The sequence below is a fragment of the Cyanistes caeruleus genome, chromosome 1 (assembly GCF_971803275.1).
Source record: "Cyanistes caeruleus chromosome 1, bCyaCae1.hap1.1, whole genome shotgun sequence".
Lineage (NCBI taxonomy): Eukaryota > Metazoa > Chordata > Aves > Passeriformes > Paridae > Cyanistes > Cyanistes caeruleus.
The window spans coordinates 147,788,130-147,805,369 of NC_141701.1; the positions used below are offsets into that span (position 1 = coordinate 147,788,130).

At 45.9% G+C, this 17,240-nt stretch overlaps 1 protein-coding gene across 1 annotated transcript in view; it reads right to left on the bottom strand.

Annotated features, from left to right (window-relative positions):
• Positions 1–15,339, bottom strand: part of SCN5A (sodium voltage-gated channel alpha subunit 5) — a 211,812-nt gene extending 196,473 nt beyond the window's left edge. The window contains exon 1 of the mRNA XM_086866202.1: positions 15,121–15,339. The gene's annotated coding sequence lies outside the window, so the exon portion shown is untranslated. The remainder of the gene's footprint in view (positions 1–15,120) is intronic.
• Between the last annotated feature and the right edge of the window lie 1,901 nt (positions 15,340–17,240).

Below are 17,240 nucleotides of genomic sequence, written 5' to 3' on the forward strand. Positions count from 1 at the left end.
GAAATAGAAAATATTAATAAATAAATATGCATCAGCCCAGAGCTCATGTTCAATCAAAAGCCAAGACTTATGTGTCTTGCTAATGGACCCCAACATCAGAAGGTTTGACAGACTGAATTCTGATACTTCCAGCAAATGAAGGAAAACCTCAGTGCTTCAACTGTAATTTGGGGAGTTATCCTTCCTCCTCACAAACTTTGGTGTTCACCTCATTGATCCAGGGCTGTAGCTCACCTCCCAGCCTGGGTTTTCCCACAGAGCTGAAAACTTCTCCCAAAGTCCTGAGTGTTTCAGCCCAGTGAGGGTGTGCTGAGGGCAGTCCCAATGGTGCTGTTTTGGGTGAAGTCAGAGGAGCACTTCACTGCTCAGCTGCAGAAGGACAGTGGCTGTAGGATGATGATTCTGGTTTTGACCCTGGTGTCATTTTTCTAAGCCCCAGTTATGTATGGGCTGCTAACAGAAACATAGAAGAAGGTGGCATGATATCACAATCATATTCTGTGGAGGAAAAAGAGGGTATTTGTAGTTGCCATCACATGACATGATGTGGGAACATGTACCAGCCTGTCATGTATCAGTGTCTGGGGGCTTATAACCCGCTTAGTCTGTCCCTTAATAAAAGGGATGCTTTGAGCTTTGGTGATGTGAAGCAGATTTGTTTTGCTGAGGCTTTCTGCAGAGAAAGAATTTCACCCTTAATGAGATGTAGGGGAACTTTCCCTTTCCTATTTCCCCAGTTCTCTAAATATCAGCTTCATCCTTCCAATCCTGAGTTGGCCATGTTGTGCAGACCCTGTGCAGTCACTCTCCCTGGACACTGAAAGAGCTCAAAAAAGTTTTTACCTCCTATGCTGTCACAAGCAAAATGTTGCACACACTCCAGAGTGCAAAATGCTTTCTTAAAATAAAATTTAAAAAAAAAGAAAGATAAAAAATAAAGTAAATCAAGAATAACATGATAACACATAACACAGGTGCTTGTGTTAGAATAGAAAGAATCAGTGACAAAACTGCAGCTAGAGAAATTGCCAGCCTTTTTAAGGGCAAGAAGGAACTTTTCAAACACATAAGGAACAAAATGTATCCTCTAAGTACCATCAGACACAACAGCACAGAAAGGGCAGCAATGTTCAATACCTATTTCTGTTCTGTACTCAGGAAAAATCCATGCAATGGACCAATAATATGCTGAGAATGACATTTCACATTTAAGAGAAATAAAGATGTACAAAAGGAGTATAAAATACCCTGGTTTCTTTAGCTAGGTTTTCTATATCAACAAGTTATGATAATTGAACCCAAGAGTTCCTACAGGCCTGGCCAACATGTACTCTGAATGTCAGTGCTGCTTTCCAAAGTACTGGGACACTGTGGTGAAGCACAGAAGAAAACCACAATTGTGGCAGTGTTTTATGTGGATAAACAGAAAGATGTGAGTGTCTGAAAACCTTTCTGCTTTTTGGAGGAAAGAACAGAAGAGCTGATGCAGGGCTTGGTTAATCAGGGCTCAGGGGACAGTGATAGAAACTGATGGCAGCATTACCCTATTTCAGTTCTGATGTCCAAAGCACAAGGGTTGTGCTGATAAATTAGAAAGGTTTAGGGAAGTATCATTAAAGACAATTATTCACTGGAAATCAGGCTCATAGTAAGCGCTGCAAAGAGCTCGATCACACCAAAGGAAATGGAAAAGCATTAATTGATCACAGTACCAGCATCCTTGGACAAACACAACTAAAGCATTACTACTCCTCTCCTTATTACATTCTGCACTGTCAGAATAATATACAAGAAATCCAGTGGTCAAGAACTGGAACAAAAGAAATATTAATTAGGTGTAATGTGCACAGTTTAAAGGAAATCATTTAACCATGCTTTACCAAAGACTAATAACCTACCAAAGACTGAAAGGTGAAAAATCCATCCTGCTCAATTCCTCTTTTCTTGACAGTACATGCTGTACCTGAAACAATACTAATTATGAGGAGCCCTCTACTATTCTAAAGACAGAGTAGATGATCACAGTTTTATTTCATGGCTTTATAACCTCAAAATTATGGAGTGGAGACTAAATTTTCCAATCTTTTCTTTCTTACCCCACTACAAACGGAACAGAAAGGCATAAGCCAGAATCACATACTTGGTCTTCAAAGCACCACACAACAAGGTGTTCATGGAGCTCTGTTTTAAAATGTGATGGGAGGGAGGAGGAAACTATCCAGATAAAAATGTGCAGGTGCAACAGCGCAAAATAAACATTACTGCAAGAATCTAGACAGGCTCAGGGTCCCTTGGTACAGAAAGGTCTCAAATCTCTGCTCCCTTTCTGCCGGCGGGCTGCGTCACGGACAGGCGAGCGTCACCCCACCACACCACCTAATTGGCACCCAGCCTTCCAGGGAGTGGGAGATAGTCAGCCTAAAAATAGGCTGTCCTCTGTGTTCACTCTCCCCTCCCTCCATCCCCCCCTCTAAGGCACAAGGCTGGCAATCCAGGGAAGAACATCCAGAAAAGTGGCAGCCTTAGCAGAGTGAGCCGGGAGGTGCTCCTGGAGAGGGAGGGTCAGGATGGCGAGCTGTCAGGGTGATGCTAAGCACAACACAGGGGGTCTGGTCCCTGCCTGCCCTCCTGCTCCTGGGAAAGAGTGATTTCCAGCACCTCTAGCACTGGAGATGCATCCTGAGCCCCTGGCCCCACTGGAGGTGTGGGGACAGAGCCACACAGACTGTCCCTGCCCTCCAGGGTGGTGTCCCCAGCTGACCCCCTGCTGAAGCAAAGCAGCTGAGCTTGGCTCTTGTGGCACATCCCACAGCAGCTCCTTCATTGTTTCCTGTTCACAAACTCTCTTCAGCCACCCCTTTACCCTGTGAAGACCTTTTATTCAACAATCCATGCAACTTTTGTTTCAAGGCACCAGCATTTGCAGGCAGCAAAGCCTCACAGGACAGTTTTTAATAGGAATTTCATTGACATTGGAGATCCTCACAGGACTTTGATGAACACTTGAACTTTAGTCTGACATTTACGTGCCTAAAACTCTGTATGAAGCCCAAATTAAGAGATCTTACACTCTGCTATTGATGCTTTCTCTCATATGCAGCTTTACAAAGCTCCAGAACATCGGTAACATTTCAGAAACCATTGGTTCTGCTTTTAACTGGATATGACAAGTCAAAATCAATTAGAGATTGATCTCAATACTGGTTTGGGTTTTTTTTTAATTTATTTTTAGCCTGCCATTCAGTAACCAAAGTGAAGAAATGCAATCAATGAAGCAAACTTGCTTTGCAGCAAAGCTTTTTCCTGGATTTTAAGACATTTTGGGAAGTTTCTCAAGCTCCTAAAGACAACAGTGTAAATAACATTGCTTATTGAATTCTGCAGAGTGCTCTAACAACAAGACTGATGGGTAGCCTAATACATCATGTAGTTGCTATAAGCAATGATCTCCCATGTTAATCACAATTTTCACATTCATTAAAGTTGTAGGAGCCTCCTGGAAGAAATCAGGGAACTACTCAAACATTTGCAATGCTAGCTGTGACTATAAAACTAGCTTTCAAACTGGCATTGGGAAGAAAATATTCAAGGTATTTGACATCTCACAGACCCAAATGTGCGAGATGCTTCTTTTTGAGTCCTGCCCTGCAAACCAGCATGCATGTTCAGCTGCCACAGTTTAAAATGGGCATGAACTGATGGTGCTCTGCATTCAGGGTGGGACTCTGGACCATTGAAGTGAGAGGAGAAAATTCCCTTGCAGGACCATTCCTCCAGGTTGTTTCCTGCCTGAAAGCAGCACTTTGGGCTGCTGTTGGCAAGGGGTAACACAATACAGAAGTTAAGGCAGGGTTGATCCCTGGCCACCCCCAGGGACCATCACATCATAAAAACAGCGCAGCTGGCACCAGCCCCACCTTGGAAAACAAACCTCTCCATGCCAGGGCTGGTTGTTGGCAGCTGTGCAGTGCTGGTCAGCAGCACTCCCTGCCTTACAAAGCTGCTGCTGGCTCAGGGATGAGAAGCTGAAATTCAAGGTGCCCAAAGGGAGTGCATGGGATGAGGGACCACTCTGAAAGGACTTGGCTATGCAGCAGGAAATAACCTCTGCATTTTGGGGCACGAGGGCTGCTGCAACTGATTGGGACAGCACTGATAATCCCTCCAAAATATATTTTAAACCACCTTCCCCCTGATCCTGGCAAACAAACAGCCCTCAGAAATAACCTCTCTAACAGAAATAAAGCTTCTTACTTAGACCACCCACTGCAAAACAAATCAAGGCGCCAGCTTGCCACTCAAATTCACCATTTTCAGTGCTGTGATGCCAATTTCTGTGCTTTCCCTGGCTCTTTGAGACCTTTTAAACTCCCAAATAATGCTGCTCACAGTTCCCTCCTGCTCCTTTCCTCCTGGATGCAGCTGGGCCAGCGAGGACACTGGAGAGAGCTGGGCACAGCTCATGACGTCCCTCTGCACTGGGTGACATCCTCATGATGGTTTTTGCACCACCATCATTTATCCTTTGGGGTCAGAACACCCTGTTTCTGCTCATCAAGAAAAAAGGCAGCCAGCACACATCCATGTCACTCCCCGAGCAAGGCCCTGAAGACTTTATCCAGCTGTCAGCTCTGAAACCACACCTTGGACACAAATGCCCTACACAAGACCCAGGAAAAGAAGCATTTTGATCTGCACCCAGCGGCTGGGGGTGGGTTTGATTTATCAGGGGAGGCAAAAGCTGCTGCAGAGCGAGGTGAGGAGGAGGGGCCCGAAGGTGGCTCTCAGCCACCTCCATGCTCCTTTGATCCCAGGGCCATGCTGGCTGCAGGCCAGTCCCTGCTGTGGGCTGTGTTAATCTGTGCTGGCCACGGCTGCCTCCCGGGAGGCTCGGTGGCAGCTGGAGATTACCGGGGTCAGGGACACCCTCCATTTTCCCTTCCTCGCACCACTCGCAGCCATGGGCAGGGAGAGAAACAGCCACGGGCTCCTGGCATGGGTGCACACAAGGCAGGGTATCCTCAGTGCCGTCCCTGCTGCCTCTCATCCTGCTTTGCACCAGTTTCCTGCAATAGCTGGGCACACACGTCCTGTCTGACACCACAACAGACAGGCCAGCTCCCAGCAAAATGGAAAGTTCACCACTGATGGAGCTGGAAAATGCATTTTTAATATCCTTGCTTCATCCCTAATTTGTTGTTGTTTTGTTCTTCCTTTTTTATTTTTTTTTTTAATAAAGATGCATATAAAAATTAAACTTGTCTTTTCTATACAGTTATTAATCTACCTGATGCACATACATGGGCAGCAGTGCCAATACAGTCCAACATCCCCCCTGCACACAGGGACACTCAGCTGCAAAGTTGTGAGGCAGGATTAAGGAAGGAGGGAACATCCTCTTTGTCCCTCTGCCACCTCCTCCATTCTTTCAACAGGACCAGGCTCTCTCACAGCCCGAGGCACTCTTGGTACCCGACCTCTGGTACCTGCTGCTCCTCAGACACAAACACCTACCCACAACCTCCTGAAGCCAACAAGGGTCTTCAGCAGGCTTGGATCCAGCACTGAATCCACATGATGGAGCCTTTTTAGATTATTTCAAAATGCACTGGGCTTTGTTTTCAAGCTCCCTTTAAAACTATGCAGTTACAACCTACACCTGGCCTTACCTGATCTCACGGAGCTGGGTGGTGGAGGTGAGGCAGTCACTGGCCTAACAATGGGACACTAAACGTAAAATTGAATATAAGATGGAATAACACAATAAAAATTCCATAAACCCACATTACTGAACTAGTGCAGTCCCCTGTGGAACACTGCTGGACTCATTGATGTGTAGTATGTGGCTGGGTGACCACACAGTCGCTTTCTTTCATCTGATGCTCCTTTGAGCCTCTCTACTCTCAACCCAGGAACATCCTTAAACATCATTTACAAAAGCCAAAAACCCCTTAGTCCTGAGCCTCTGAATCAAGTTGTCCAGTGGGTTCAAAAGCTTCAGAATAAGACAGACACACACTGCTAAACCAATGGACAAGCCAAGCAACAAAACATGAGTTTCAATGGCTTGTGCAACTAATGACTACATATATCAGAATTTCCTGTGCAACAAAGGTATTATGCTATTATTTCTTATAGTTAACAAATCCAAGTACTAAAGGGATACAAAAGAAATTACATCTGACATAATAGTTAATTAAAAACCACCTATGAGACAGCTTTAGAAAATTCCAGAGGGGGAATGATGTTTCAAAATGTAATGTCGGATCTGAAGAAGTCAAAAAGAGCTTTATCTTTGGCTTCATCAGGCTCTGGATCAGACCCTTAAAATAGTTCTGGAAATGCTCCAGAAGACTTATTTCAGCTACATTTAAGCTCTGTGCTTTGCAGCTATTCAGTAATTTTCTCTGTTAGTGTTAAACTGTCCAGGGAACTTTTCTGCTCGTAAACAAATCTTCCATCTCCCTTCTGTCGCTTTTACATCGACACTGCATCACTGACTTCAATAAACAGTCTCCTGATTCACCCTGTTATGAGACACTGAGCAGAATTAGGCACCAGAGATGTGTCTAAAAGCCTTGGTTTCAGGTTCTGAACATCACTTAGACTAATTAATAAAAGAAAACCACAGCCCAGAATATTTCAATGTTTTTGGATCACAGCCTCGTACACAGCCACTTGCTTTGCTCCCAGGAGTCTACAACCATCATTTTGGGGAGGATTTTTAGTACTGTTATTATTATTTTGAGTGTCTTTTATGCCATTCTCCATAGCTGTGCAAAAATCAGCGATCTGTGATCCAGTGCAGTGTTCTTTTTGGCCTGTCCTAAGAAGCAGCTAAAAAGCTTTACTGGGTCCTGACTATTGAGCACACAACACTCAGAGCAGGACCTGCCAGCCAGCCCTCAAGTTTTACCAGACAAGGAAAACCCCAAGAAACTTTTAACCAAAAGAACAATTTTGCACTTGAGGATCAGAACTGTGTTTCACAACTGGCAGAAAAAGCAAGTTGTTCAAGCCAGGGCATCTGTACACCTTGCAGGTGCTTGCTCAGACACCGTGCGGACGCAACAAAACTTTTGGGAGCTGTCAAGTTGAGCAACTTCATAGAGAAGCAAACTCAGAATAATTCAAGCAAAATTTCCACTGGGCACAAGGGAACCCAAGAAACCAGGGATTTTCTTAGGAAAGTTTCTACCCCAATTTCATCCTCCCATGACGGATCCAGAGCCTCAGTTCAAAGCTGCCTGAATCCAGCAGAAGAGGATCATGATGGACCTACAAGAAATTTGTTCTAGAAGCACTCAAGTACTTCTCAGATAAAGTACTACTACAGAAGTGTCATAAAATGGAGGGACAAGGGAAAAAAGCACAGAAAGGATTAATTTTGCCTTTATCTTCCCTTATTCATATGATAATTCCTTTTTTAAAATTATTCCTTGTAGCTATGACGTATGGTTTCATAACAACTATTTACTTTTCTCCCTTTATCTAACAGCTGTCTGCTGAGAAAGATGGAAAAATAAACCAAACATGTTAAAACCAAAAGAAACTATTCATATGCCATGTATAATTGCAGGCTATATTTAAGACTTTGTACATTATCGTTCAAATTATATTTAGTTTCAACAGGAGGGGAAAAAAAAATCCCCCTTACTTTCTAAAATTAGAAACAGAATTTGTATATTGTTTTCCAAATCCAACTTCTCTTGCCCAGAAACTTTTGCCAGGGAATAATTAATATCTGGAGACAAGGAATCTGCCTAGATCAGATGTATTTTGACATTGGCCCACTAACGGTCACCTAGAGCGAAAACCGGGGGAAGTCCTCGGGGAAAGGGCTGTGTAAATCTGGATTAGCTCTGCTGAAGTCGAACAAATCGATCTGGATTTACGCCGGCAGAGCCGAGGAGAGGACTCATCCCTCCGTTTGATGGACGCGGGGAAGGGAAGGGCTGCGAGGACCTCGGCAAAGCCGGGGAGCTCCGCCGAAGGGGAGAGTCCCAGGGGAGCCGGGGGAACCACGCTCGCACCGAGCCCCGCCAGAGCTCTCGACGTGAGACGCTGCTGAAAAGAGATACGGGGAGGGGGGAAAAAACCCCAGAATTACTTAAAAATTGTTAAGATACTTGCAGTGCTTTGCAGACCGTCTCGCTGCAGACACGGCTGGCAGAGACTTTGCCCCGCCGGCAGCTGCGGGACACAGCGCGGTGCTGGAGGCTGGGGAGAGGGATGGGGAGAGGGATCGGGATGGGGAGAGGGATGGGGAGAGGGATGGGGAGAGGGATGGGGATGGGGAGAGGGATGGGGAGAGGGATGGAGAGAGGGATGGGGAGAGGGATGGAGAGAGGGATGGGGATGGGGAGAGGGATGGGGATGGGGAGAGGGATGGGGATGGGGAGAGGGATGGGGAGAGGGATGGGGAGCGGGATGGGGGGGATGTGCTGTGCCGGAGGCTGGGGAGCGGGCTGGGGATCGAGCTGGGGATCAAGTTGGGGATCGGGCTGGGGATGAAGCTGGGGATCGGGCTGGGGATGAGGCTGGGGATGAAGCTGGGGATCGGGCTGGGGATGAGGCTGGGGATGAAGCTGGGGAACGGGCTGGGGATGAAGCTGGGGATGAGGCTGGGGATGAGGCTGGGGATGAGGCTGGGGATGAGGCTGGGGATGAGGCTGGGGATGAGGCTGGGGATCAGGCTGGGGATCAGGCTGGGGATGAAGCTGGGGATGAGGCTGGGGATCGGGCTGGGGATGAGGCTGGGGATCAGGCTGGGGATGAGGCTGGGGATCAGGCTGGGGATGAAGCTGGGGATCAGGCTGGGGATCGGGCTGGGGATGAAGCTGGGAATCAGGCTGGGGATGAAGCTGGGGATCGGGCTGGGGATGAGGCTGGGGATGAAGCTGGGGAACGGGATGGGGATCGGGCTGGGGATGAAGCTGGGGATGAAGCTGGGGATGAGGCTGGGGATGAGGCTGGGGATCGGGCTGGGGATGAAGCTGGGGATCGGGCTGGGGATCAGGCTGGGGATGAGGCTGGGGACCGGGCTGGGGATGAAGCTGGGTATGAAGCTGGGGATGAGGCTGGGGATGAAGCTGGGGATGAAGCTGGGGATCAGGCTGGGGATGAAGCTGGGGACCGGGCTGGGGACGCAGAGGAGGCGATGTGCTCGGCCCCGGGGAGGGAGAGAGGGCGGCCGCGTCGCGTCGCGCTGGCTGGACTAATATGGGGAGCAGCGACAGGCAGAAATCCGTCCGGAAGGAAAGGACAACCTCTGTAACACGAGAGCGAAACGGGGAACAGGCACACACCCGAGGGGGTTTTGGAGGGTTTAGGGCTTCCGAGAGGATGGCACTGCCGGCTGCATCCGGGGGGCAGGCACAGGAGCAAGTTTAGGGCAGGAGCGTCCCTTCCCCACAGCACTCAGCTCTATTAAACGCGGCATAATTACCCTGTTATAATCAGGCAGGTATTTTAAAGAGGCTTTAGTGTGATTTTATAATTGTGCATTATGTAACGTGCTACCAGCGTGTCAGGCCTCAGACAACACCAAGTGCCTGTCTGCAGGTCAGGCTGTAACACTTTAATGATGCTCCTTTCTCCTCTCCCCTAAAGCCTCCCGCTAGCACTGCTCTGCCTAAACCTCTGCCCACTTCTGGTGGCTGCCTCACAGGTTAAAACAAAAACTTCATGACAGAGTTGCTCCTCTTTTTGAGCTTTACACCATGGGAAGGGAGCTTTTTTTTTTTTTTTTCTTTTTCATCACTTTAAAGTTCATTTCCCAGGGGGACTGCCTGACCTTGCAGCAGGGATGCTCCTCAGAGGACAGGAATGGGCTGGCAGTGGGGCACAAAATCTGAGCTGGCTCCTACAGGGGGAATTTTTACTCACTGGAAATAACCAGAAGTGATCCCTCTGTGCTGTCCTGTTTTGGTTTCCCAGGACCAAGGTTCTGCTAAACCTGAAGCAAAGCTTGTAAGACCCAATGTGCTTCACTGGGAGCACCAGTGGCGTATTCAGCCTCTAACAGAACTGTTCTTTTTAGGGGGTATAAGTGACCATTTCATTGTGATAAAGAAAAGAAACATAGAAAAATCACTTTAGAACTAATGCAGTCTTTAAGAATAGATTTTGGCTTAAAAAGTTAGTCTCTAATCTATCTTCAGCTAATGGGTCTTAAAAAGGAATTGCCCATAGACAAGTATTTCTATGACTTTGTATCACACATATTTTGTTTTGTTTTCTCTGAAGACATAATATCAACAGGGAAAAAAACTCAGCCACAACCTCCACCTCCCAAAACCCTTTGAAAACCCTAAAAATCTGGATTTGTGTTGACAATCAACCTTCAATTGCCATGAATACTAAAAAAGATTCATTTCTTCCAACACACCTTAATTGTGCCTATAGTCTTCATTCAATCACCTAACTTTTATACACTTGCAAATCAAATTAGCTAAACTTTTTTAGATATTCTATACTAGAGTTGGATTAAAATTGATAAAGTACAAGTTGCAGATATCTTTCAAACAATAACTTGAAAGCAGAGCAGTTTTAGTACCTTAGGAATCCAGCAAGCTTTAAAAAGAATCTACAACCTGTTGGCAGGGCTCTCAGTATTGCAGTAAAAGACTAAAGTTTAGCAAACTGGGAAAACTCAATTCAAGCTAAGAGATGAAATAAATAATCCAGTAAAGTGTGGACTTATTTTTTACATGACATAAAAGAAAGCATCTAATTTTATAATTAAATAAAAGAGGGTAAAGAGAAAACTTGAGGCTTAATAGAACTTTTAATTTTTCTACATGTTTTGGTACAACAGTATTATTTGATGTGTCAAATCTCTACATTCAAAAAGCTCTTGCAATATGATGATAAAAATAAAACTCAGGCCATTCTTGTTATGCAGTACAGTGATTAACAAAGGCTTTGTTCAACACAAAGAGCAGTGAGGCATGTTTCTGCCATGAAAGATAAGGGATCTTTTGACACCAATGAAAACTTTGCACTTTAATGATTCACAAGGTGATCTCCTGATGGGAGGCCAAGCTACACCTCCTCAAAGGTGGGAGTGTGAGAAGAGAGGGAATTTTTGTGGTTCTTTTGCCGACTTTCATGGGAATTTTCCTCTGTGAACTCTGACTGAATAGAAACCTGAAAAGGAGAGGTACAAACAGTGGTCGTGACAGCTGGTACAGCCTGAATTTAACAAAATCACTGTCCTGAGCCAGCTGAGGGACTGGGACAGGGAAAACTTTAATAAATGTGTTCTTATTCTTCTCCCAAGCTGAAATCTGGGATCTCACTCACTACAAATGGACAGCCCAGAGCTGGTAACACCAGCTCCAGAATTATTGGGAAATAGATAAGGAAATACAATTCTAAGGGAAAGAAGATACATTTGCAAAGGTGAAGGTAACGCCTGCAGCTGCATGGAAAGGAAGACATTGTGTAGATAACAGAGCAAAAGGATCCTACACAAAAAAGTTTCTGAACTACCTGGATCTTTTCAGTGACACAAAAACTGCCAGAAGGAGAGAGGAGTTAGGGACATTCCAGTTCTGGAAAAGTTTTCTTTTCCTCATTATTAGTAACTCTAATTACTTTGAAAGAAGAGCAATGAGATAAATCCTGTAGAGCCAGAAATGTGACCTGATTTCCGTCCTGATTTAGAAACTGTCACTCTGCAAGAGAAACCCAAAGAGACAGAGCCAGGTCAAAGTGGGCTCCTCAGTTTGGTCTGCAGAGTAAATAATAAACCAAGATCAATAGAAATATAACCGGGGTTTCCTTTTGGTAGGTGTTCATAAGGACAATCCCATTTAAAGGATAAATAAACACATGTTTATCTGCACTGGTTGCAATCATCCATTACACCATGGAACAGATATTCACTACAAACAAGCAGAAATATACCCAACAGACTTCACACATTTTGCTCCAGGTTAGGTGGTGAAAGGGAGAAGCAATGACAGAACTCCAATGATAAATTGCTTTATACCATGTTTAAAGGCCCTACAGCAAGACAATGTGTAAACACAAAACAGAAATATAAGTGGATATTTAAGGTGATGCTGCTTCTATGTTACCAAAGTTCTGTTTAAGAGAACTGAGAAATTACTTTTTGTCACCTTTTACCAATCAGGTCTATAATTTTCTAGAGTAAATCTTGAGCACCATCAGAGACAACTTAAAAGGTAGAAATATTCAGGAAGAGCTGAGCACCCACCCTCTGAAAACAACAGGTCCCTTCTATGTTTTTCAAGTTGAGCTTTCAAAAATTAAGGCACTAAAGGTGATAATAAGTTGATAATAAATTTGGTCTGAAAAGCAGGACTAGGATTTCTGAATGACCACCAACATGTTTTAATATGCAACCCAAAATATTCTTTATTCCTATACATGCACAAAGGATTCCTTCAAGACACCAAAGAGAGAAAGGTAATGAGAAGTTAAACCAATCCCTATTTAACATCATAAATAGGATATTTAAAGAAACTAAAAGTAGCTGTATTTCATTAATCTCCCAGTCAGGATGACATTTCCTATCAGTAAATTTTTAAACATAATTTTGACAACGCATTTAAATCAAGAACACAGCAACTACTCAACCTTTTCCTGTAACATGTAAAGGTCTTGGCAGCTGGGAGCTGGTGCCACAGGTGTTAGTCCATCACAGCAAGAACCAAGGCCACTTTCTGGTTCAAGCCAGGAATAAAATGCTCTCAACTCTGTTGCAGTTTTAAAGTCTGTACCCATGAGCTGTCATTCAGAGTCACAAAGTCTCGTGGTCTACATACCCCCTTCATGGTCAAGGTATTTAGGCTACATACCCAATGATGCAACTGAATACCTTTGTGACCTCTGACGAATGATTGAGGGCATGAAACAGGATCCGTTCCCTGCCACACTGTACAGAGCCCTGGCATGCTTTAAATCTGCAGGGCTCCTTGCAGCACAAACCACTTCTGTGTGAGAACTCCGGCTTTAGAAGCTGACCCTTGGTGCTTGTAAAACCCTCAGAGCCTCAGACAGAAGAGCAAAGCTGCACTATGGATGATTCAGAGTGAGCGGCAAGAACTGAGAACAACCGTGTTACAACATCCAACTCCAATCATGAGCAAGTTCAGTAAAACATTAATCTGTGATTATTTCTGGCAGTACTGTGATCTGCCCCCTACCAAAGTTACATAAAATCCACTACTCAAGGCTGAGACCTTTTGGCACATTAATCTAAAATACCACAACTTCCATTGCTTACGCGTTGAGACATTTTCCCCAAAAACACACCAACATTTTTTATTGAGGACCCTCAGTCTCTGAAACTTTCTGTCAACCACATTTTCCACTTAAAAAAAGACTATACCAGAATAAAAAAATATTAACAAAACCAGTGGACATCACTCCAATTCCAGTTGTATCATTCCCATCCTATCCTGACTCTGGGCTCCCTTCAGTGTTTTCGGAACCAGGAGTCTCATCAAGGCAATGCACCTGAACCAACAGAAGTGACACTTCCAAAACCACCACTTCCTTGATCCATCAGAGCAAGAGGGTTTCACTCCTCACTGCCTCACAGCTCTGACCTTTCCAATTCTCTGCCACCATAAGCTTATAGGATCTGCTGGATCCATCTGCGTCTCCACCTGGTCTGCTTCCCCACGCCAAAAGGACGGATCAAACATACGTGTCTGAAAACACATCCCTGCTTTTTCTTCATACAACCCGGTGGGGGGAACCCCTCGCTGGTTTAAGATGACAGGAAGTCTCCAAGATCACTTTTGCCAAACCCCAAAATTCTGGGAAATTACAGCAAAATGAACTTCAGCACCTTGGACAGGACACACAGACAGAAAATCGCCGAAATCGGCTCATTGGTCCCGAAAATGCTGTGCCTGGACATGACCCCCTAGGACACATCTGTGGGCCTGCTTATTTTTAGTATTGACAAATCCTCTTTGAATCACTGTGTTTATTCCACCATCCGCCCTGTGTTTTGGGAAGAGCTGCTCGCCAGGCCGGCGGTGGGAGAAATCGGGGCCACCAACTCCAGATCCAAGGCTTGTCTGCAGGAGCAGCCACTGCCCCACTTGTGACTGGAAAAGCTTGGCTCAAGCACTCAAAAGGCTCAGCTCACCCTTTGCATGGCAAAATGAGACCTGTTGCCATAGATGTGCCTGGCTTGTGTATTTCTTTGCTTTTTAGAAGCTCATCTCCACCTCCTCCACCCAAATCTCCAAGAAAAATAAAACTGAAAGGTCTGATTTATTCCCATTGCAGCCACACTCCGATTGCATAAGTTTTGCTTTAATTTAGCTTTCATTCTCTCTCACAGTGCTCCCAGTGTGTCACTGTTCCCCTCAGGGTTGCCTCAATAAAATCATGATCACCTTGCTGAAGTGCAGCAGAGCTCTCCCCAATTTGCTTTTATTTACCTGAGCCAAATCAAGTTTTTAATTTGTGCCGGTAAAAACTCCCCATTTTTTAAGCAAAGGTGTTCTACAAACAGCTTTGACGTGCTCGGTGCCATTCAGAAACACACTTAAAATATGTCAGATCTTACAACAAGTAATACCAGTAACACCCTTGCCATACAGAAGAACAATTCGTTTCCCCTGCCACCTCAGTAATAACCATTCCAGCTCATTTCTTCCCTTCAACACCTGCCACTAGATTTCCACTCCAACACATCTGACACCACATAACATCAACTGAACAATCGCAGAGTATTTTCTGTGTTCTTCCCGGCACTCCTGGGTGCCGGGGGAAGATGGAAACTAAACCGGTTCTCTGCCAGAATTACCTTTAAAGAGCAATACGCATCTATATCTATAAGGTTTTAAATCCTCTGCTTCCACAGCCCAGCGCAAGCTTTGCTGTGCCAACTTCCCTCTGCTCCAGCCCCGCTCCCTCCCTGCCGCCCTGCTCGGACGGGACGGTCGCGGTGCCGGGGAGGGAAACTTTGGGGAAGGGAAAACCCCGGCACTACTCATTCCTCCTCCGCCACACGCTCTGAACCGGGCATCCTTTCCTCTCCTTTCTTCCCCGTTATTTATTTTATTTTTTTTTTTTTTTATTACTATTTTATTAACAAACAAACGAAATAAAAAGAGAAAAACTTACATTGGTTTATTTAATTTTTCCTGCTAAACCAAGAGTCCCAGAGCCACTTCATTGTATCCACAGAGTTTTAGTCCGCGAGCGGTGCCGTCCCGCGGGGAGGAAGGGCCGGGCTGCCGTGCGCGGAGCGCGCTGCCCGCCCGCCGCCGAGCGCGCATGGCTCGGAGCCGCCGCGCCGTCTGTGCGGCTGCCGCGGCAGCGGAGCGGAGCCAGCGCAGCCCCGGCCGGGCGGGCGGGCGGCGGGGGGGAGCGGGGAGGGATGGAGGGAGGGATAGAGGGAGGGATGGAGGGATGGATGGAGGGAGGGATGGAGGCGCCGCCCGCCCCGCCGAGCGCAGGAGGGGCGGCCCCGCAGCGCCCCCTGCCGCCGGTGGGAGCGGGGGAGCAGAGCGGGGAGCGCGGCCCGGGAAATCCCGAGGGATGAGCGGCGGGGAAGGAGAAACGATGGCAGAGAAATGGTGGGGAGGGAGGAAGGATAAGGAGGGCTTATGGGTTAAAATAAGGGCTTATGGTTAAAATAGGTTATGGTTAAAATAGGTTATGGTTAAAATAGGGCTTATGGTTAAAATAAGAATTTTAAAGAGGAATGTCGTCATTCTATTTTGTTTTCAAAAGTTTCCTTTGGTACAAGAGGAAGCTCCAAAATCGGAGCTGAAAGAACTTTTTAATGGAGTTCAGGGGTAGCAGAAGGTCCCTGCACAAGCTTCTTGCTTTGGCATTTGTACACCAACCTTCATTGCCATGTAAAAAGAAAACTGTTGTGCAAATAAAACAGTTTGGATTTTTTATCTGCTGGATTCTTAGCTTCTGCAGGCAATACAATCATAAGGAAAAATGAACCAGAAAAATTACTGAAATAAAATGTCCTGAAAGTCCAGTCAGACAGGTCAGTTCATCAAGCACAATACTCCTAACATGACACCAAAATATTTTATGCATGTTCATGGACTTCCAAGGGGTGGAAGGCAGTGGAGACAGTACCTTCTAAATCCCTGAAGTATCTAAACTCAGGAAGCCTGGCTCCTTGCAGACAAGAAAAAAAGGCCTCCAGAACTGCAATACACCCTTGTCTGTCCACTGCAGAATTCAAGCCTCATATTTTCAACTTATTATCTGAACTTGCAAACACAAGGAGGGGGCAGAGGAAAAAAGTAAAATTAAAAGACATGTCCAGCTTGATCGTGTTAATCCATGACTGTAACTGCTAAGTGAGGACAAGAAGCCAAAATTCCCTCCAAGTACTAAACCAGCAACGGCCTCTTTCCCTGCAAATCACAGCAGGGACAGAATGGCTTTTCAAACAAGCATTTATGATTGATTTTTTTTATTGATCTTTTGAGAAGAGGAGGAGGATGAAAAAGGCACCGTGAAACGGGACGATGCACTGCTAAAATCATAGACTTGTTTAGTTTGGCAACAGGAAGCACAGTGAGTGGAGCAATATTATCATAAACTCGTTTAGTTTGGAAAATACCTCCAAGATGATCAAGTTGAACTCTTAAACCGGGGTAGCCAAGTCCATCGCTAAGCCTTGTCCCCAAGTGCCACATCTGGTGCCATGCCCTAGGGAGCACGGTGGGATGGATGTGACTGGGGAGAAAGGTGGGACAGGGGAAGGAGAGAGGGTGAAGCTGCAGTGGAAGCTGGGGGTTGCCACGGGGGCCTTGGAGAGAGGGTTTAATCAGGGCTGAGGACAGAGGGGAGAGGAGAGGCACTGGCAGCAGGACACAGCAAGGGGTTCCTCAGCACACAGAGGGAGGAGGGAGGTGTGAGCAGTGCCAAAGCTGGACCCTCTGATCACCCCCAGCCAAACCCCACTGCTCCTGCAGCTGCCTGACCCAGAGCCTCTGGCCTCAAGGAACAGATCCCTGGATCATGGTTACAGGACAAAAATTCTGATGAGTGAGAACAGCAACTTTTACCCAAAACAAGCCACCCAGCAGTGACTGGGGGGATCATAAATGGATAGACGTAGATCAAGAGAGGAGTGGTAAGGATTTCCCAGCCACGTGAAGTATCCAGGGTAGTAAAAGTGAAAGAAACTTCTGAAAAACTGAAAAAAAAAAACCCCAAAACCTCAAGTTACTGAGGTAAAACAGCAAACAGGGGAGGCTGGCATTGCT